This window comes from Phacochoerus africanus, chromosome 11 (genome assembly GCF_016906955.1).
Source record: "Phacochoerus africanus isolate WHEZ1 chromosome 11, ROS_Pafr_v1, whole genome shotgun sequence".
NCBI classification, from domain to species: domain Eukaryota; kingdom Metazoa; phylum Chordata; class Mammalia; order Artiodactyla; family Suidae; genus Phacochoerus; species Phacochoerus africanus.
The window spans coordinates 28,752,847-28,774,334 of NC_062554.1; the positions used below are offsets into that span (position 1 = coordinate 28,752,847).

The 21,488-nt window shown below is 34.9% G+C and overlaps 1 long non-coding RNA gene across 1 annotated transcript in view; it reads right to left on the reverse strand.

The window, feature by feature from the left end:
• LOC125110578 (uncharacterized) overlaps positions 1 to 20,049 on the reverse strand; it is a 40,793-nt gene extending 20,744 nt beyond the window's left edge. Inside the window, exons 1-2 of the long non-coding RNA XR_007130668.1 lie at positions 19,993 to 20,049; positions 14,816 to 14,910 (exon numbers count right to left, since the gene is read on the reverse strand). This is a non-coding gene — a long non-coding RNA (uncharacterized LOC125110578). The remainder of the gene's footprint in view (positions 1 to 14,815; positions 14,911 to 19,992) is intronic.
• Positions 20,050 to 21,488: the final 1,439 nt, after the last annotated feature.

The window sequence follows — 21,488 nt, forward strand, 5'->3', positions numbered from 1 at the left end:
TGGCAACAAAACAAAACAAAACAAAACAAAACAAAACTAGGGAGATCTATACCATATGGTATCACTTATATCTGGAATCTAATATATGGCACAAATGAACCTTTCCACAGAAAAGAAAATCATGGACTTGGAGAATAGACTTCTTATTGCCGAGAGGGAGAGGGAGGGAGTGGGGTGGATGGGGAGCTTGGGGTTAATAGATGCAAACTATTGCCTTTGGAATGGATTAGCAGTGAGATCCTGCTGTGTAGCACTGGGAACTATGCCTAGTCACTTATGATGGAGCATGATAATGTGAGAAAATAGAACGTATATATGTATGTGTAACTGGGTCACCATGCTATACAGTAGAAAAAAAAATTGTATTGGAGAAATAATTTTAAAATAAAATAAAATAAAATAAAACTATGGAGATCTAGACTTGAAAATATTGAGCCAAGATAAAATGGGCTGGGGATAAGTAAGGATGTTAAAACAGGAAGATTAGGTAAATGCCGCATTTTTAAAATCTGAGGCCCCATCCTCTTTGTCTCTGTCAGGTTCTACAATTCAGAAAAACAGACTTATACTGCCTATTATGAAGAACCATTTGACCCAAGACAAAACAACAGCAGAAAGTTGATATGTTTTGGTACTTGTGTATCATAAAATGAAACAACTTAGTGTTCACCAAGAAAGTAAAACCCATTCACTCTCTAGTTTTTCTCACAACACATATAACCCAATCAGTTTCTAGTTTCTCATTCTTCAATGTTTGAGGAAATCATCTAAATTTAAAGACAGTCACAGACAGGTATGTATATGCAGTTAAGCCCTGAGTAACATGCTAGCCCTGATTAATTAATTAATTAATCCCTGATTAATCTGCATATAATTTGCAGTTGGCCCTATGTATCCACAGTTCCTCTACATCTGCAGACTCAACCAGCCATGGACCTTGTAGCACTGTATTGTTTACTATTGAAAGATATCTGCATATAAGTGAACCCATAGGTTTAAATCTGCATTGTTCAAGAATCAACTGCGGGAGTTCCCATCATGGCTCAGCAGTTAACGAACCTGACTAGCATCCATGAGGATACAGGTTCGATCCCTGGTGTCTCTCAGTGGGTTAGGCATCTGGTGTTGTCGGGAGCTGTGGTGCTGGCCTCAGATGAGGCTTGAATCCCGCATCACTGAGGCTGTGGTGCAGGCCAGTGGTGGCTACAGCTCTGATTGGACCCGTAGCCTGGGAACCTCCACATGCTGTGGGTGCGGCCCTGAAAAAAGACAAAAAAAAAAAAAAAGAATCAACTGTAGGTAAGCAAAAGGAAAAAACTCTAAAAACTATGGATGATTTAGAAAAAAAACTTCAAAAAATACCACATTAATAGAAAATATAATATCAAAAAAAGATGCAACATCATGGCAAATAAGTATAGGATGCTATATTTTCTGGGTATTTAACTGAAGAAAAAAAAACTATTTCAGAAAGATATATGTGTTCTAAAGTTCATTGCAACATTATGTACAATAGCCAAGATATGGAAGCAACCTAATTGTCTGTAGATGAATGAATAAAGTTGTGATATATATGTATATCACACACCTTCATCACCTGCCTGGGTAAGGTGAACCTTTGATTTGTTCTGAGAGGAAAGCTCCTATCTATAGAAATAAAAGTAATTAACCTGTATGCTACATGAAATAGATTAGAAAAAATATATCAAGCAGTGATATCTTATATTTTGTCCTACATTTTAAATCAAATTTTTATGTGAAAAAGGACACCATTAAAGAATTAATTGTGAAAGAGTTAGTGGTAAAAGTGTGTGTGTGTGTGTGTGTGCATAATAGGATGTTACTCAGCTATAAAAAGTAATGAGAGTTCCTGTCATGGCTCAGCAGTTAAGGAATCTGACTAGCATCCATGAGGACACAGGTTTAATCCCTGGCCTTGCTCAATGGGTTAAGGATCTGGCATTTCTGTGAGCTGTGGTGTAGGTGGCAGAGGTGACTCGGATCCTGCATTGCTATGGCTGTGGCGTGGCCAGAAGCTACAGCTCTGATTCCACCCCTAGCCTGGGAACCTCCGTATGCCATGGGTGCAGTCCTAAAAAGCAATAAATAAATAAATAAATAAATAGGAATGAAATCTTGCCATTTATGGCAACATGGATGGATCCAGAAGGTATTATCCTAAGTAAAATAAGTCGGAGAAAAAAAAAGTACCATATGATTTTACTTATATGTGGAAACTAAAAAAACTAAACAGACTCATAGATACAAAGAACAAACCCAGTGAGGAACAGTTATAAAATAAATAAGTCATGGGGATGTGTTGCATAGGATAGGGAATATAGCCAGGAATTTTGTAATAACTTTGTTATGGCGACAAATGGTAACTAGATTTACCATGGTGAATATTATGTAATGAATACAAAATTCAAATCACACTTCGTTCAGCTAAAATTAATATAATATTTTAAGTCAATTATACTTTAATTTAAAAAACTTGCAGTAAACTTTCCCTGAATATAAGCGGCATGGTATTCCAGATTGAAGGGTCTACTCACTGAGGCCCCAAAGAAATTAATAAGAACTGATGCAAAATGAGGCAGAATTTTTGAACTCTCAAAGACTTGTTTTGAGGGGACAGTCTATACCTAGAGGAGGTATCTATTTGTTTTTCTTTCTATCTATCTATCCATCCATCTATTTTTCTTCCTATCTATCTATCTATTTATCTATCATCTGCCTATCAATCCATCATCAAAAATCTCATCAAAGGATTGGGAATCATAATGACACAGAACTATTTCCCAACTTAAAATTTCACATGGAGACAAACCATTCCAGTGCAGTGTAGAATGAAGATATTTTCAGATACATGAAACTTGTAATTTTTACCTCCTATGCACATTTTTGTGGAGTTTATGGAGATATGGTCCACCAAAAAGAGAATGTAAATAAAGAAACAAAAATTATGTGAATCAACAGATAAAGATTACAGTATTTAAGAGGCTCAAAAGGAAGTATCAGGATGATGACTGTGTAGTCTAGCAAGTCTCCAGTAGAAAACGAAAACTGGAAGCATCTCCCAGGAAGATGGAACACTTTTAAGAAGGTTGCAGTTAAAGGGGGCAGTGTGTCTATTGGGGAGGGGAATTCTATAATTTCTTGATCATCTGACCATATTCAGGGAATTTGGAGAAAGAAAAAATGCTGAGCAAACTAAGTATTAATATAAAAGTAGAAAATAGTAGTGTAGTGCTAACTTGCACCAGGTAATTGCTGTGTTTTGTGTATATTAATTTGCTAAACATCACAACAACCTTATTAATTTAGCAATTTTATTATGCTCATTTTATAAATGAGCAAATTCTAGGGAAAGCGAATGTTGTAAAATAAAATATAATCATGAAACAATATCCTCAAAATCATAAAAATATACACATGAAATATTTTTAAAAATTATGAAGTTGCTAGTATGGAGTTAAGGGAAGTATTTCTGCGTGAGGATAGGCCATGATGTTTAAGAATTGAAAAAATGATTTCTGATCTTCAAAGGAGGTCATTAGATAACACCTTAAATTGTGAAATCAAGGGATAGCAGCACTTTAAGTAATAAATAGGTCCTCCTCTGGGACACAGGATAATTCTTTAATGATGTCCTTTTTTATGTAAACATTTTGATTTAAAACATATGACAGAGTACATGGGCCCATCTTATATATCTCTGTTTGATTTATTACAGATGTAGAGAAGAGATATTTACATGTTTATAAGTGTCAAAATGTCCAGCCATCATCTCCTTCTATTTGTCTAAGAATCTTAGCATTGTGGTCTTTATTGTTAAAAGTACCATTCGTGGCTAATTTTGTATCTCCCTACCCTTATGAGCAAAAAGATAACAATATTGTTATTTCTCATGATATAATGTTTCTTCAGAACCTGTGCACTGAAACAATAGACAATAGAACTTGCTCTACAGTCCCCTAATTCCACTTATTTCATGATGGTTGCACTGTTACTTCTGTGAATGCTGGTTTCCAATGACTCTGAAAAGCTGCTAGCGTGTTACATTGCTAGTGATCACAGATGCATGTCTTATCTAGAGTACCCAGGAACATGTGAATGAAGATTGGTCTTCTGTTTTTGTTAAATTTATAATTCAGAATTTTATAGTGTAAATGTATACTATCACCCAACCATATCTTTTCTGGAATGCTTTAGATTCTACTGCCCACATTCCTAGGATGTGATCTCTTTTGATGTTGGTCACACCCCTACGTTATATCCAGCAACACAGCAGAAGTTAAATGAGGGGAGTTAAATGGAGGAAGAAAAGTAATTCCATTCATAGGAGGAGTATCTTGTCTCTTGTCGAGCACTGCTGAAGACTGTCCCTTAAGCATGATAGCTGCTCTGTCATTGCAGGCATTCAGAGAAAATGGATAAGAAGAGCGTACTAGTATTATGTAGGAACAGTCTTAAGAACCCTTAGAAATGGTACAACCAATTCCTCTAAGACTGACTAACCATGGCGTGCTGATGGCAAAGGAGCCCATAGGGTAAAGAAATCCTGCCACCACTGCCATAACCATATACCCCACATTTGGGTACAGTTGACCTGAAGTGGTAAGATGATTGGAACATGAATGTGTGAGAGCCACTTCACAGGCCTATATGTGAGGGTCTAGGCCAAGAGTCTGAACTTGTTCTATGTCTGACATAAACGAGAGTCACCCCAAATCAGCAAGTCAGCACCATCATGACAGTTTAATCTCATAAGATCCTGAGAAAGAAATACTTGCATTGCCCAATGGGAATGATCTGATGTTAGGCCATTTTCCTGGAACTAGATCCATGCTTGCCTAGTCTAAGAGTGGACTGATCTGAAACTTGTAGGTAAATATAAGAAGAAATAGTTAAAGAGTTGAAATCTTAAGCTGATTTATTCTTAGAGTAGGGCTAGGGAGGAAGAAAGGTCACTTTATTTTAAAAATTTTTTTTTCAGCTCCAAACTCCTATATAAACCAAGCTTACAGGATGCTGAATATACTAAAAAATGTTAAGAGAAAAACCAGTTCAGAGTTCCTGCTGTGGCTCAGTGGTTAACGAATCTGACTAGGAACCATGAGGTTGTGGGTTCGATCCCTGGACTTGCTTGGTGGGTTAAGGATCTGGCGTTGCTGTGAGCTGTGGTGTAGGTCACAGACGAGGCTCAGATCCTGCATTGCTGTGGCTGTGGCATAGGCCGGTGGCTACAGCTCTGATTAGACCTGTAGCCTGGGAACCTCCATATGCTGTGGGTCTGGCCCTAGAAAAGACAAAAAGACAAAACAAAAAAAAAAAGAAAAAGAAAAAGAAAAAAAGAGAAAGAAAAAGAAAGAAAAGCCAGTTGTTTTCAAGTTATCTTTATATTGGTACACTCAAATATGTCATAGTTGGTCTCTTAGAAACCTGAAAGTTAATGGCCAAGAAAGTGAGGCTGTTGACCTAAACCAGTCAAATGAAATAAGGAGGAGAAACTTAGTATTATTCAGAGTAGGGAACTGTTAAGGACAGTATTGGGCCCAGACTGTGACTCCGTTTGCTCATCTGTGGTGCCCAGCCTTCCAGGCCCTGTATTCCCTCAGGCACCTCCACTAGCTGTCACTTAAACATCATTAATGAGAATACTGATAACAACTTATGAAATGTTTCAGTCCCTTGAGTATTTTCATTCTAAAAAAGAATATCTTATTAGACCAAGCCATTTTAAAGCCCAAAGAATTAGTATGAAAGAGAACTCATTTTGTCATTGGTGACAAGGATGATATTTTGAAGCCTTGTAAACTCTCCATTGACTCTCACGATTTGCTTTATACTTGCCTACATAAAGCGACAATGACCCTAACTATATACAACCTTGAAAAAAGGGTCAGCATTTTAAGGTAAAGAGCATGCCTTGCTGAGTGAAGCAGGATATTTTGATTTGCATTTACTTCTAAGAAGACAATAGTGCAGCTGAAGATGTGAGAAGTATTTTTGACTGTTCATATACTATCATTTATTTCACTATGCATATACTATCATTTATTTCAAGGAACCATACTAGCCATCCCTTTCATGGTAAACTACACTGAATAAATCTGTTCAAAAATAGAGCATAATTTTTTGTCTGTGTCTAAGTAAAACTTAACTGCATAAGTAATATGTGAGTGCACACTCAGAGACACACAGTAACATCTCATTAGCTTTGTAGCATTAGAGGCATTCTATGTTTGTGAATTGCATGGAAATTAAAGTTTATTTCATATAAAAAATGTGATGTTCTTATAAAGCTCTTTTCAAACTGTATTACCATCCTTTATCTTCTAAACCACTAAGATTTAACTTTTAAAAATATTTCAATGACAATTATTTTAATACATGAATTGACATAATGTGCTATAATAGATGCCTTCTTGTGCTTGTCCACTTGCTAACACTGTAGCCTAAATGGTACCAGATAAATTTTTTTAACTTTCTATTTTTCTTTTCTCTCACTAATAGCCTTTCCAGCTGCACTTTGCACTTCTATCAGTATGTTCTCTTTTAGCTACTATTTTTAAAAATTATTTTCTCCCATCAAGTATATAACAAATGCTCAATGGCTATTTTGATGAGTTAAAATACACTTTAATCTGCTCCTTGACAGTGCTATTGTAAAGAAATAATGAATTATTTTTACTGATCACACACCATTCATTTTTTTTCTTTTATCATGCCAGCTTTTTAACTTTACTTAATTCGATCTATTTTCAAAATAATTCAGGCACTTCAGGTTAAAGAACTGGTAATAAAAACTCAGTTAGCTCTGGTCAGTGTGAGAGTCCAAGTAATCACTGCTATTTGGCTCCTTTTTCTGCAAGTTGATGGAGTGCTGTCACACAAAGGACTGAATGTTGAGGAGGCTGACAGCATGTATAAGAAGATATGAAGCTATCGCTTCATAATCCTAAAGATGAGCCCTTGTCTTATAATTGCTATAACTCTGAAGAACTTCTGGCTCACAAGGAGCATATGTGTGAAGCCAAATCAGTTGGTAGTTAACATTGATCTTTTCATATCCTTGTACTCTCATCACAGCCCCTCCTTTCAAAGTAAATTCTCTTTTGAATGCCTATTTCAATGGTTATTCCCCAACCCCTCAAGGTGCTAAGCAATTTCACTTAGAAATTAGAAAATTGGAGGGCAGATCATTTTAAAGATAGTTTATGACATGGCCTCATATCTTTAAAGGACCTTGAAAGCCTCATCTCCAAGCAATTAAGGCAGTCATGTTTGACTTTATGGTTACCCTAGGCATAGCTCTTTGATGGATTAAAAAGTGTTTTTATCAAATTGACATCTGCTGTTTCAGTGATGCAATATGGACATTTTAGGCTTGCATTCAAAACAGAAGTTGAATTGCAGTACATTGAAAACAAGAGCCAGGGACACTAATGGTCATATTAATGACTTTGAATAATTTCTATCTTTGCATCTAAAATGATAGCATTGAGAATATTTTCTATGATAGCAAAATATTGTGTTACTGGTAGAAATGGTGACATTGAGCTTAAATGACTATTTTAAAAAGCTTGTGAGTTCCAGTTGTGGCTCAGCTGTAATGAACCCAACTAGTATCCAGGAGGATGCAGGTTTGATCCTGGCCTTGCTCAGTGGGTTAAGGATCTGGCATTGCCATGAGCTGTGGTGTAGGTCACAGTCACGGCTGAGATTCCACATTGCTGTGGCTGTGGTGTAGGCTGGCAACTACAGCCTGGAAACGTCCATATGCAGCACGTGCAGCAATAAATAAATAAATAAATAAATAAATAAATAAATAAATAGCTAGTGATAGACCAAAGACTATGGAAGAGTTTCACTTCACAAGTCAGCTGGAGGAATTATTTGTAAAAAATTATAATTATTTGTAATCCAATACAAATTATTAGTATTTGTAATGGATACTTCTTTATCTAGTTTTAAACTTTGAAAAAGAGACTCTATCCTATTTATATGTTATATCCAGAATCAGGCTAGTTCCTGACAATTACAGACAGTACTTATTTAACTGAGCGGACATATTTCTCTGAATGCTAAACTAGTTGATAAAGATTCTTTTGATAAAGAGGAAAACAGTTGGTTCAGCTGAAATATTATTACATGATTTTTTTCTTAACTTCTGTTTCCTGAAGCAGTTTTGAGTCAACTGATATACACTATTTTACATGGTCATGATATATGTATATTTGTGCTAATTTCTCCTGAGGGATCATGTCTTTACACAAAACAGAAATACAGAGCTTCATGCCAACTCATGAAAATTACATTTGAATCATTACACTAACAAAAATTTGTGCCTAAATTGGAATTCAATCAGATTTTTTTTTTCTGTCTAGAATTTGGAAAAGAGATCCAGAGAATGAGAAATAATTAATTGCAATTAAAAACAAATGAAAAGAGACACATGGAAAATGGACAAGGAGATGCTGAGTCCTGAAGTAAATTCCATCACAAATAGCCTAACAAGATAAGCTAGATTCTCAAGCCATCTTGGTATTCTGAACAAACTTTGAGGAAGCTCACAGTATTTATAAGTCTCCAGAAAGCTTTCCAGGCTTTGGGGAGCTCAATTTAGCTACTGTTTCTGGGCTCCCTGTGAAATCTGATTGATTGTTTTTTCCATTTATTTTGTGTGTGCAGAGAAGAAAATGATCAACATTCCTGCTTATATTTATTTTGAACTTTCTGTATTTTGGAGTACACTGAGGGTCTATTCCTTAGTTTCAGAAGAACAAAAGGAACATAATGCCTAAAGGAGATAATTTACCTTTTTTTGTTAATAGCTTTGTTGAGATATAATTCATATACCATAAAATTCACCTATTTAAAGAGAACAATTCAGGAGTTCCCGTCGTGGCGCAGTGGTTAACGAATCCGACTAGGAACCATGAGGTTGCGGGTTCGGTCCCTGCCCTTGCTCAGTGGGTTAACGATCCGGCATTGCCGTGAGCTGTGGTGTAGGTTGCAGACGCGGCTCGGATCCCGCGTTGCTGTGGCTCTGGCGTAGGCTGGTGGCTACAGCTCCGATTCCACCCCTAGCCTGGGAACCTCCATATGCCGCGGGAGCGGCCCAATAAATAGCAACAACAACAACAACAAAAAAGACAAAAGACAAAAAAAAAAAGATAACAATTCAATGGTTTTTAGTAGAATCAGAAACACGCAATCAATTTTAGAACATTTCATCATCCCCCAGGAAAACACCATACCTTTTAGCCATCATCTACCATTTCTCCCCATTCCCTATAGTCAGCTCTAGTCAACCACCAGTCTGCTCTCTGTATCTCTAGATTTGTCTATCCTGGGTATTTCATATTGAATTGAATTGAATCATATGATACATGGTCATTTTTACAGACTTCTTTCACTCATGATATTTTCATGAGTGTTGTGGCTTGTACCAGAACTTCATTCCTTTTATTCAAAAAATAATTTGTATCTTATATATAGGCTATATTTTGTTTATCTATTCATCAGTAAATAGCATTTAGATTGTTGCTACATTTTGGCTTTTTGTGAATGTTGCTATGAGCATTCAGTAGAAGTATTTGTGTAAATGAATATGTTTCTATTTCTCTTGGGAGTAGGATAAGTATGTTTAAACTTTTGAGGAACTATCAGATCGTTTACCAAAAAACCATTCATATTACCAGCATATGAGGGCTCTAATTTCTCTACATCCTTTTCTGTATTTGACATTACCTGTTTGTTTGTTTTTTTTCTTTTTTAGGCTGCACCTGAAGCATATAGCAGTACTCTGGCCAGGGGTTGTATCGGAGCTACTGCTGCAGGCCTGTACTACAGCCACTGCAACACGGGCTCTGCGCCACATCTGCCACCTGTGCTATGGCTTGTGGCAACGCAGTGTCCTTAACTCACTGAGTGAGGCCAGAGATTGAACCCACATCCTTACAGACACTATGTCGGGTTCTTAACCCACTGAGCCACTATGGGAACTCTGACATTTCCTGTCATTTTAATTCTAGCCCTCCTATTGTGGATAATGAAGTAATATCTCATTGAGAATTTTTTTTTTCTTTTTAGGGTCACACTGGAGGCATGTGGAAGTTCCTCGGCTGGGGTCGAATCAGAGCCATAGCCACAGCCCCGGGAGATCTGAGCTGTATCTGCAACCTACACATAGCTCATGGCGATGCCAGATCCCTGACCCACTGAGCAAGGTCAGGGATCAAACCGCATCCTCATGGATACTAATGGGATTCCTCTCTGCTGCCCCAGGATGGGAACTCCCTCATTGAGAATCGTATTTGCAATTCCCTAATGGATAATGTGGTTGAGCATTTTTTCATATACTTATTGGCCATTTATATATATCTTTGTAGACATTTATGTTTATTGACCATTTTCATTGGATAATTTGTGACATTATTAAGTTGTATTCTTATGTATACTAGATACAAGCCTCATATAGATATAAATTTATAAATAAGTACATCCATTCTGTGGCCTGTCTTTTTACTTTCTTGAATAATGTCCTTTGGAGCACACATATTTTTTAATGTTGATGAAGTATAATTTATATATTTTTCATTTGTTGCCTGTGCTTTTGATGTTAAAATTAAGAAACCATTTTCTTGTCCAAGGCCAGAAAAAAAATATTTTTTTTTCTTGAGTTTTATTGTGTTACCTCTTACATTTAGGATTTTGATCCATTGGGTTAATCTTTGCTCATGGTGTGACATGCAGATTCAGCTTCATTTTTTTTGCATGTGAATAACAAATTTGACCAGCACTATTTTTTGGAAAGATTATTCTTATTCATTTGAGTTGTTTGGCACCCTTGCCAAAAATCAATCGACTGTTTGAAAGGGTTTATTTGAGATTCTCAAATCTGTTCCATTGAACCATAGGCCTATTCTTTGGCCAGTATCTCATGTGTTGATATATGTGAGCTAAGTTAGCTTTGTAAAGTTTGTTTGTTTGTTTCCTTTTCTGGCTGCACCTAGTTGGAAGTTTCCTAGGCCAGAGATATATAAGCCACAGAAACAATGCCACATCCTTAACCTGACGAACCATAGGGGGAACGCCTATAGTAAGTTTTGAAATAAGGAGATGTGAATGCTATAGCCTTGTTCTTTCTCAAGATTATTTTGGAAATTCTGAGTCGTTTGACTTTCTATATGGATTTTAAAATCATCTTGTTAAGTCTACAAAATAGGAAACTGACATTTTGACAGATGTTACACTGAAGCTGGAAATAGATATGAGGACTATTACCATCTTAATATTATCATCCAATCTATGAACATGGAATGTGTTTCCATTATATTGTCATTAATTATATCAATTATTATTATTTTCAGAGTATTTGTCTTGAAATTATTTTATTAAATTTATTACTAAATATTTCATTATTATAGATTGAATGGTTTTCATAATTTCACATTTGAATTGTTCCCTGCTAGTATGTAGAAACATAAATTATTTTTTGTGGCAATCTAGCAGGATTCAACCTTGCTGAAATTGTTTACTGGCTTTCATAGTTTTGTGGTGGATTTTCTCAGTTTTTATTTGCAAAATCAGGTCTTTTGGAAAAATAGTTTACTACTTCTATTTCAATCTGGATGACATTTATTAACCGTTCTTGCTCTAATGCCTTTGCTAGAATGTTCAATATAATAGTGAGTAGAAATGATGAAAGAGAACATCCTTGTTTTAGTCCTGATTTTAAGGGAAAATCATGATTTTTTCTTTTTTCTTTTTTTTTTGCTATTAAGTATCATGCTATCTATTTTTTTTTTTTTGTAAGTAGGTGACTTAATTTGGTTGAGGATAGTCCTCTGTATTTATAAGTGGTTGAGTATTTTCAACATGAAGCAATATTGGATTTTGTTAAATGCTTTATCTGTGTTTATTGCAATAATTTAAAAATTATTTAGCCTATTGATATGTTGTTTTATATCAGTTGATTTTCAAATGTTAAACTAACACTTGCATTCCTGGCCAAAATTCCACTTGGTTGTGGTGTCTAATTTTTTAAATATTATGGAATTTGAAGTGCTTATTTTTGTTAAGGAATTTTGCTTCTATATTTAAAAGTTATATTAATCTGAAGTTTTCTTCTCTCGTGATGTCTTAATTTGGTTTTGGATCAGAGTGATACTGACCTTGGAGAAAGAATTGAGAGGTGTTTCTTTCTCTTCTATATTTTTCTAAGAGTGAAGAAATGGTATTAATTGTTTAAATGGTAGAATTACTTGGCAGAATACACAAGTGAAATAGTCTGAGCCTAGGCTTTGGCTTTCTTTGTGGGTAGTTTTTTCCCTAATTATTAATTCAATCCCTTTACATGTTATAAGTCTTATTTGTAATTTCTACTTCTCCGTGAGCCAGTGTTGGTAGTTTATGTATTTATGCAAATTTGTTATTTTTATCTATATTATCTAACTTATTGGCATAAAATTGTTAATAGTATTCTCTACAAATTCTTTTTTATTTTTGGAAGGTCAGTAGTAATACCCTCTGGTCCATTCCTGATTTTAGTATTTGAGTCTTTTCTTCTTCAGTCTAGCAAAAAATTTGTAAATTTAGTGTATCTTAATGAACCAATTCTTAGTTTTGTTTATATTCTCTTTCTGTTCTCTATTTTATTAATTTCTAATCTGATTTTTATTATTCACTTTCTTCTTCTTACTTTGAGTTGACTTTGTTCTTCTTGTCCAGTGTTTTAAGATGAAATGTTGAATTGTTTGATATGAGATTTTCTCTTTTTAAATTTTAAGCATTTACAGCTATAATCTTCTAATTAGTGCTTTAGCTGCATCCAGTAAGCTTTGGTAAAATATGTTGTCATTAACTTGTCTCAAAGTATTTTCTATTTTCCCTATAATTCCCTTTTTGACCCATTCATTATTTAGGAATATGATGTTCAATTTTCACATATTTGTAAATTTCCCAATTTCTTTCTGTTATTGACTCCTAATTTCACTCAATTGTTTTTGGAAAATATGCTTTGTATAATTTCAGTTATTTCAATATAGTATGATTTGTTTTATGGCTTAGCATATGCTCTTCTCTGGGAAATGTTCCATGTGTTCCTGAAAAGAATATGGACTATACTGTTGTTGGTGGAGTGTTCTCTAGATGTTTACTAGGTCTAGTTTGTTTATAATATTGTTCAAGTCTTCTATTTCCTTTTGATTCTTCCAAGTAGTAGCTATTGTTTTCTGTGCATTTGTCACTGGTTGGAACATTTTAGGGAAATATATGTGCCCGGCCATGTGAAGCATCTGATGTTGTTCCTTGGAGGGTACATAGCCTTAAACATGTTCACAGTCACCCTGGGATGACAGTGGTCTCAGCAGGACTATCTTGTACTGTCATTGTCCATTATCATACCAGTTACTGACTGGATGCTCTATTACTTTCAACAATTCCCTGGGGCATATATTTCTCCACAGTCTGATTCAGTTAAATCCAGGACTCTTGACTTGATTTGAGGCTAAGATCTGATGTTTTTAGGATCATAGAGGAGCATTTAACTGTCTCTTTCCCATCCTGTCTTTCATAAAGCAGTTATCATATATTAAAACTTGTTACTCTCATGAAGTTACCTCAATTTAACTGCTTATCATCAAAACCACAGTAGTTTTTGAGAGCATCCTTAGGCTTGAACTTCTCCCACACTGTTCCAAATAAAATAGATTTATTTTAGTAAAGCAAAAAGTTATGATGTTTGACTATACTAATTTTTGAATAACTGGAATGGTTTTAACAGGTAACATAGAATATACACACAATATGAGACATATACATAAATGTATAATCTATCCTCACACAGCATTCATATACACACACAATGAGTTATTTTTATTCAGCTAATCACTTTTAGATTTTTTTTTGTCTTTTTTTGTTGTTGTTGTTGTTATTGTTGCTATTTCTTGGGCCGCTCCCGCGGCATATGGAGGTTCCCAGGCTAGGGGTCGAATCGGAGCTGTAGCCACCGGCCTACGCCAGAGCCACAGCAACGCAGGATCCGAGCCGCGTCTGCAACCTAAACCACGGCAACGCTGGATCGTTAACCCACTGAGCAAGGGCAGGGACCGAACCCGCAACCTCATGGTTCCTAGTCGGATTCGTTAACCACTGCGCCACGACGGGAACTCCACTTTTAGATTTTAAATTCAGAAAAGTGTATATTACACATGTTATTAACCCTATGTAAATAAATTGATATTAATTATAAAAATTACTCAATTTTTGAGTTCTTATCATGCGTAATTATTTTGCTAAACATTTTGTAATAAGTATGCAATGATCATCTTAGTATCTATTCTAGATCTGACTATTTGATCAATATGAACTATCTAGCCCTAGGTCATAACAAAAACCAGGCCTACTTTCCTCAGTTTTTACTTCCACAAATTCAAGTTAGGTTCAATGATTTGCAACTGAGGTCAATAATAGATTAATATGTTTATGAAGTGTTCACAAATTATCTAGGCTTCAAACATTTCATTTTAATCCACAAATAAGTATAATCTGAACTATAATTTCTAAAAGGTATATAAAACCATTTTTTTCATATTTGGCCACTTCCTGTTCTTAATAATGTTTATATGTTTTACAGATCTGTCCTGCTTATCATTTATCACACTGGGTATTTAAGATGTTCTATTAATATATTCTAGCATTCCTAAGTGCAAATATCCTCAAGAGATTTCCTACTGTTATTCTTTCCCTGTTAATCCAGCCTATCATCATAATTCAGGGTCGCAAACAAGTATAATGTACTTACTTCCTTTGCTTGCAGTCTTTGCCCAGAGTCTCATCTGTTTCTTCAAACTAAAGTGAAAGGAATTTCCTCTTTACTTCTAGTCTTAGACTTCGATCCTGTAAAATATTGTCAGATGCAATGTTACAAAAGTTCAAGAACTTTTTATAACATTATTCACAGTATTTCAGTTCTCCCAAGCCAGAATATCTCCATTTAAGAATGTCATTTTTTAAATTTTTATATAAACAAATGTCCTTTAAAATACTTGAGGAGGAGTATTGAGAATAATGGCAGCTCTCTGATTTTAAATTCCTTACAAATATCCATCCAAACCTGCAGGAAGAACAAATAAAAACACATGGACCACAATTTAGGTAGTTCTAGGAATCGAACCTTTAAATTACATGCAAGTTGGGAAATAAATACCTCTTTAAATTACCAATGACATTTTTCACAGAACTAGAAGGAAAAAAAAAACAAAAAGGAAATTTATAGGGAAACACAAAAGACCCAGAATAACCAAAGCAAACCTGAAAGAAAAACAAAGTCAGAGGCATCACACTTCCTGACTTCAGACTATACTATAAAACTGTAGTTATCAAAATGGTATGTTGCTGGTATGAAAATAGATACATAGGTCAATGAAATAGGATAGAAAAGCCAGAAATCAACCCACACACCTGTGGTCAGTTAATCTATGACAAGGGAGACAAGAATATGCAATGGAGAAAACACATTCTCTTCAATAAGTAGTGTGGATAAAACTGTACAGCTACATGTAAAATAATGAAATTAGAACATTCTCTAAGCCATACACAAAAATATACTCAAAATGGATTAAAGGCCTAAATGTAAGACCAGATACTATAAACCTCTTGGTGGAAAACATCAACAGATCACTCTTTAATATAAATTACAACAGTATCTTTTTTGATAACCTCCTACTATAATGAAAATAAAAACAAAAATAACAAAACAGGCCTAATTAAACCTAAAAGTGTTTACACAGCAAAGGAAACCAAATGAAAAGACAACTCATAGAATGGGAGAAAATATTTGCAAATTAAACTACCTATAAGGGATTAATTTCCAACATCACTCTCAACCAAACTTCAAAGTGGAGATTCCATGAAAAAGAGTTGTGGGCATTAAGAAATAAGAGGACATGCATATATAATCAATGCTAGTAAAAGAAAATCAAATAGTAAGTATAAACTAATGAGTACAACTTATACATAGTAGGAAAGGGTTTAAAATTGAGGAAGAGTGGAAATATCATCTTTGAGAAAGTATGAGTTCTGGATTATAATCAAGTAATCAAAGACTATGAAATTAACCTTGGGGACAAAACATTATAGGGAAAGAAAGGAATAAGAAGGCTAGTTAAGAATCTTAAAAGATAAAATAAAAAGAACATATTCCTCACTCCCTTCCTCTCACCAATTTTTTTTTCAATTAAAAAGAATTCATTCTTTTAATCAGAAGACACTTGTAATCTAGAAGTCTTTTCCACAAATCTCTAAATATAAGGAATAAAAAGCAAATGAATGTCTAACAAAGCTACCATAAGAAAAGAACAGAAAATGTGAATCACAGTGTTACAGTTGAAATTTTTTTCTCAAAATATCAGAAGAAGATAGTAATACAATTCTTCAAATGGAATTGCATCTTTTCATTGAAGCCTTTTGGATATGAAAGTATATCCAGAAACAGAAATTCAAAAATTAAAACAGTAGTAGACAAAAATAGGAAGTAATTTAATGGTAATTGATTAAACTCAGGAAATAAATATAAGAAGAAAAGATTGGATCACTTCAGAAATAAATATTTTATTTCAAGATATCCAAGGAGGAGGATATTTGTATGTATTTAATAAAGACTATTAAAGAAAAGTTGAAAAGTAACCATGAGAATGAAAATAATTCAAGAAATGAGTAAAGGAGTAAATGGAGTACATGAAAGGAATATTTAACATATGAATACTAGAGAGCCTAAAGAGAAAATCAAAACTAGACTAACCATGTAGAACAATGGAAAATATTAAGGTATAATCCAGGAAATTTTGTGGAAATAAAAGATCTGAAAATATACCTTGATAGGGCTCGTAGGTACCTTGTAATATTGAACAGAACAATCAATTCTGAGACATATCCTAATAAAACTATTCAAATTAAAAGACTGAAAAGTTTCTTAGGACCTTCAGATAATAAGATCAAATAACTTACAAGGGAAAATGACTTACTTTTCTTTAAAAAAATGCACAAAGTAAGCAACAGAAAAGCAGTGTTTTCAAGAAATTTTTAAAAAGAAAAGATGAGCCAGGACTTTTATATCAAGCCAAGCTGTCCTTCAAGTATTAAGGATATAGAAAACCAGTTTGCAACATTCCATACTCCAAGGTGTACTTTGCACGTGTGCCGTTCCTGAGGATCCCTGGAAAACTCCTACTCATTCTTTAAGACCCAGCTAAAACACCCCATCCACAGAGAGACTCTAACTCCACAATACTAGGTTTCTGTTAAAGCTTTGACAGCACTTCCCGAGTTACATTGTGATTTATCTGTGTAGGTGATTTTGTTTTTTACTAAATTGTGAGCTTCTTTGTTAGAGGTAGTGCTTGGCTCACAACTTTTATTTAACATTTAAAACCTACTTGATGAATAAATGAATGTATGAATATATGGACAAAGGGGGAAATGGTAAGCTTAGGACCAATGGATTGGTCCCATTCTAAGTTCAGTTTCTTTATTTTTACATCTCTGGTATAACTGTTACTAATACATCCTCTGCCTTTACTTTCTGTTCTTCCCTGGTCAAGGCAGCTCTTCTTTGTGCATAATTCATGGAGTAGGTGTAGCTCAGTGTATTTCTTCTCCATCCTTTTCAAGTAGGACTTAGTGAAAACCTGGAACCCTTACAACAAATATATGAGAGTAACCCAATTAGTGTCAGTTGTGGAATATTTAAACAGAGACGCTACTATTTGATATTCCAATTTGCTTAACAGTTCATTTATTTACAGTTACAATAAGTTTTCTTATTCACAATCTGTGTTTATATATTCTTGTTTTTCAACTTAGTAAGAAAAATTATCTAGTGTGAAACCTATTTGAATGTGACTACCAAGCTTCCCCTGTTCCATTATGGGCATCCTCACAAACTATATGCCTTACAGAACCCCTTGTAATAGGGTTTAGTTATAATTATTATTAATAAATTCCCCCCACCCCAGAAAAGCACCTACTACTTTTATTTTTTTATTTTTATTTTTAAATGATTTTTATTTTTTCCATTATAGATGGTTTACTGTATAGCAAAGTGAACCAATCACACATACATATATACATTCTTTTTCTTACATTATCTGCCATCATGCTCCAGCATAAGTGACTAGATATAGTTCTCAGTGCTATACAGCAGGATATCAAGACAGTCTATGAAGCCACCACACCTTAATTCCAAAGCCAGACAAAGATACTACCATGAAATAAAATTATAGGCCAATATCTTTGATGAATACAGACACAAAAATTCTCAACAAAATTTTAGCCAACTGAAACCAACAACATATGAAAAAGATCATACACCACGATGAAGTGGAATTCATCCCAGGTTCACAAGGACGGTTCAGCATACACAAATCTCTCAACATCATACATCACATTCACAAAAGAAAAGTCAAAACCACATGATCATCTCAATAGCTGCAGAAAAAGCATTTGACAAAATCCAACATCCATTCATGATAAAAACTCTTACCAAAGTGGGTATATAGGGAACACACCTTAATATAATAAAAGCCATTTTTGACAAACCCACAGCAAATATAATACTCAATGGAGAAAAGCTGAAAGCCTTCCACTAAAATCTGGAACAAGACAAACATGCCCACTCTCACAACTTTTATTCAACATAGTTTTGGAAGTCCTAGCCAGAGCAGACAAAAGAAATAAAAGTTATCCAAACTGGAAGAGAAGAGGTTAAATTGTCACTGTATGCAGATAACATGATACTATATATAGAAAACCCTAAGGACTCAATCAAAAAACTACTTGAACTGATGGACAAATTCAGCTGAGTGGCAGGATACAAGATTGACAATCAGAACTTGGTCACATTTCTGTATATTAACAATGAAATATTAGAAAAGGAATATAAAAATACAATACCTTTTAAAATTGCACCCCCAAATTAAATACCTGGGAATAAATCTGACCAAGGAGGTGAAAGACTTAGATGCTGAGAACAATAAAACATTAATCAAGGAAATTAAAGAGGATTCAAAGAAATGGAAAGATGTTCCATGCTCCTGGGTTGGAAAATTAATATTGTAAAAATGGCCATACTATCCAGGGCAATCTACAGATTCAATGCAATCCCTATCAAATTACCCATGACATTTTTCACAGAACTAGAACAAACAATCCAAAAATTTATATGGAACCACAAAAGGCCCAGAATTACCAAAGCAAACCTGAGGAACAAAAACCAAGCAGGAGGCATAACTCTCCTAGACTTCAGGCAATATCACAAAGCCACAGTCATCAAGGCAGTGTGGTACTGGTACCAAAACAGACATACAGACCAATGGAACAGAATAGAGAACCCAGAAATAAACCCAGACACTTATGGTCAATTAATCTTTGACAAAGGAGGCAAGAACATAAAATGGGAAAAAGTGTTTTCAGCAAACTATGCTGGGTAAACTGGACAACTGCATGTAAATCATTGAAACTGGAACACACCCTCACACCTCACATCCTGCATAAAAATAAACTCAAAATAGCTTAAAGACACCTCCTAAAAAAGAGCATAGGCAAAACATTCTCTGACATCACCCTTACAAATCTTTTCTCAGATCAGTCTCCCAAGGCAACAAAAATAAAAGCAAAAATAAACCAATGGGACCTCATCACACTGACAGGCTTTTGTACAGCAAAGCAAACCATAAAAAAAGCACCTACTACTTTTAAATCAGTGAAACAGATACTCTGTTTTAAATGACTTTTTATTGTCAGAATCTAATTTAATTTGATTTCTGGATTTAGGGGCAAAGCTTAATTCTTCATATATTCCAGTCTACTGCAAATAGGATCAATCTGGCAACAGAAAAATAAAATGAAAGTTTCCTGCCTGCAGCTCAATGCAGTCAAAATGGTAACAAGGATCCCTGATTCCATAAATAAGAGTTTCCTTACCAGTGGCAAAATTTCTAGAAAACTCCTGCTGTGTAAGCTAGAAGGCTTCAAGCTGAGCTCTTTTTTTAGCAGCAGGCTGCCCTTAGATAAATTACACTGATGACTAAGTAAAACCCAGGTAATGTGAGACTAGAGTATAGCTCACATTCTTCACGTCATGCACCATTATCAGACTCAATGAAGCAAACCTTTGGAGATCAAAGAATAAACCTTGTCTTCACTGCTTTTTGCTGTGTTGAAAAATTTTAACTGCTGGTTAGTCTATTTTTAACTTATTTAAATGGAGCCAACTGCTTCCTAGCTCAGAGCATGCTGAGCTGAGAAACGAATGCCTGGTTTGCATGGTCCTATCATCTAAGGACTCAGTGCCCTAGATTTCCTAGGAGAACCCTGTTTTTAGTACTTACAGTTTTATGACCTGATTTGTGTTCCTTGGCTTCTATGGAAATAACTTAAAATTAATCTTGTTGGAGGGAGAATTCATATTAGGTGATACTAGATCAAAATGCTTGAATAAGAAGAGGGATTTAGACATAATAGGCAGTGAACAGTTACACTAGATTCTTGACACTAAAGGCACATGACAAACAAGTATTTGATAAAAGTAGTAAACTAGAAAACATTGCTTAATTTGGGTCATTTGTGGAATTGTGACAGTACTAAGACATCATTAGGGCTGAAAAACTGATTTGCTTCTATGGCCAGCCATCTGTTCTTAGAGGGTTGAAATCCTTTAAATTATAAAAATTTGCCCGTGGTCCACATTTCAAAGTGGTTCCAGGCACAGTGCACTTTCTCAGTAAATATTTGGGGAATAAGTAAGTAAATGAATGCTGGTTTCAGGAGCACTGGATCAGGCATCTTGTTTCTCAATGTTATTTTCTCAGGATTACTTTGATAAAGTCTTTACCTCTGCAGACTAATTAATTTTGCCATTCCTGAACAATCCTTTCCTTTCCCTTCCTTTTCATCATTGCTCTTACTCTTCTTTCTAGTTGAAATGCCTTTCCACTATTTAAAAATTTTGATCTTACATGATCTTATAGAATCAGCTCAATTCCAATCTCTCCAATGAACCTGCAGGGACTCATTTCCAGATCTCAGAAGTCCTTCTGAATTTCTTTGTTACTCATTGGTATGCTAACATTTATATGGTCTTGAAGTTCCCACTGTGGTGCAACGGGATGGGTAGCATCTCTGCAGTCCTGGGACACAGATTATATCCCCTGATCTGGCACATTGGGTTAAGGTTCCAGCATTGCTGCAAACTGCGGTACAGGTCACAACTGCTGCTGGGATCTGATCCCTGGCTGGAGAACTCCATGTGCCATGGGGTGGGCAAAAATGAAAAAAAAAAATCATGTGGTCTTAATATACATAATATGTGGTCTTAACATACATAATATACACACATATTTGTATGTGTGTTTATTTCATTCCTTCAATAGCTAAATATTTATCAAGTTAGATACTTTTCTAGGCATGACATTGAACCA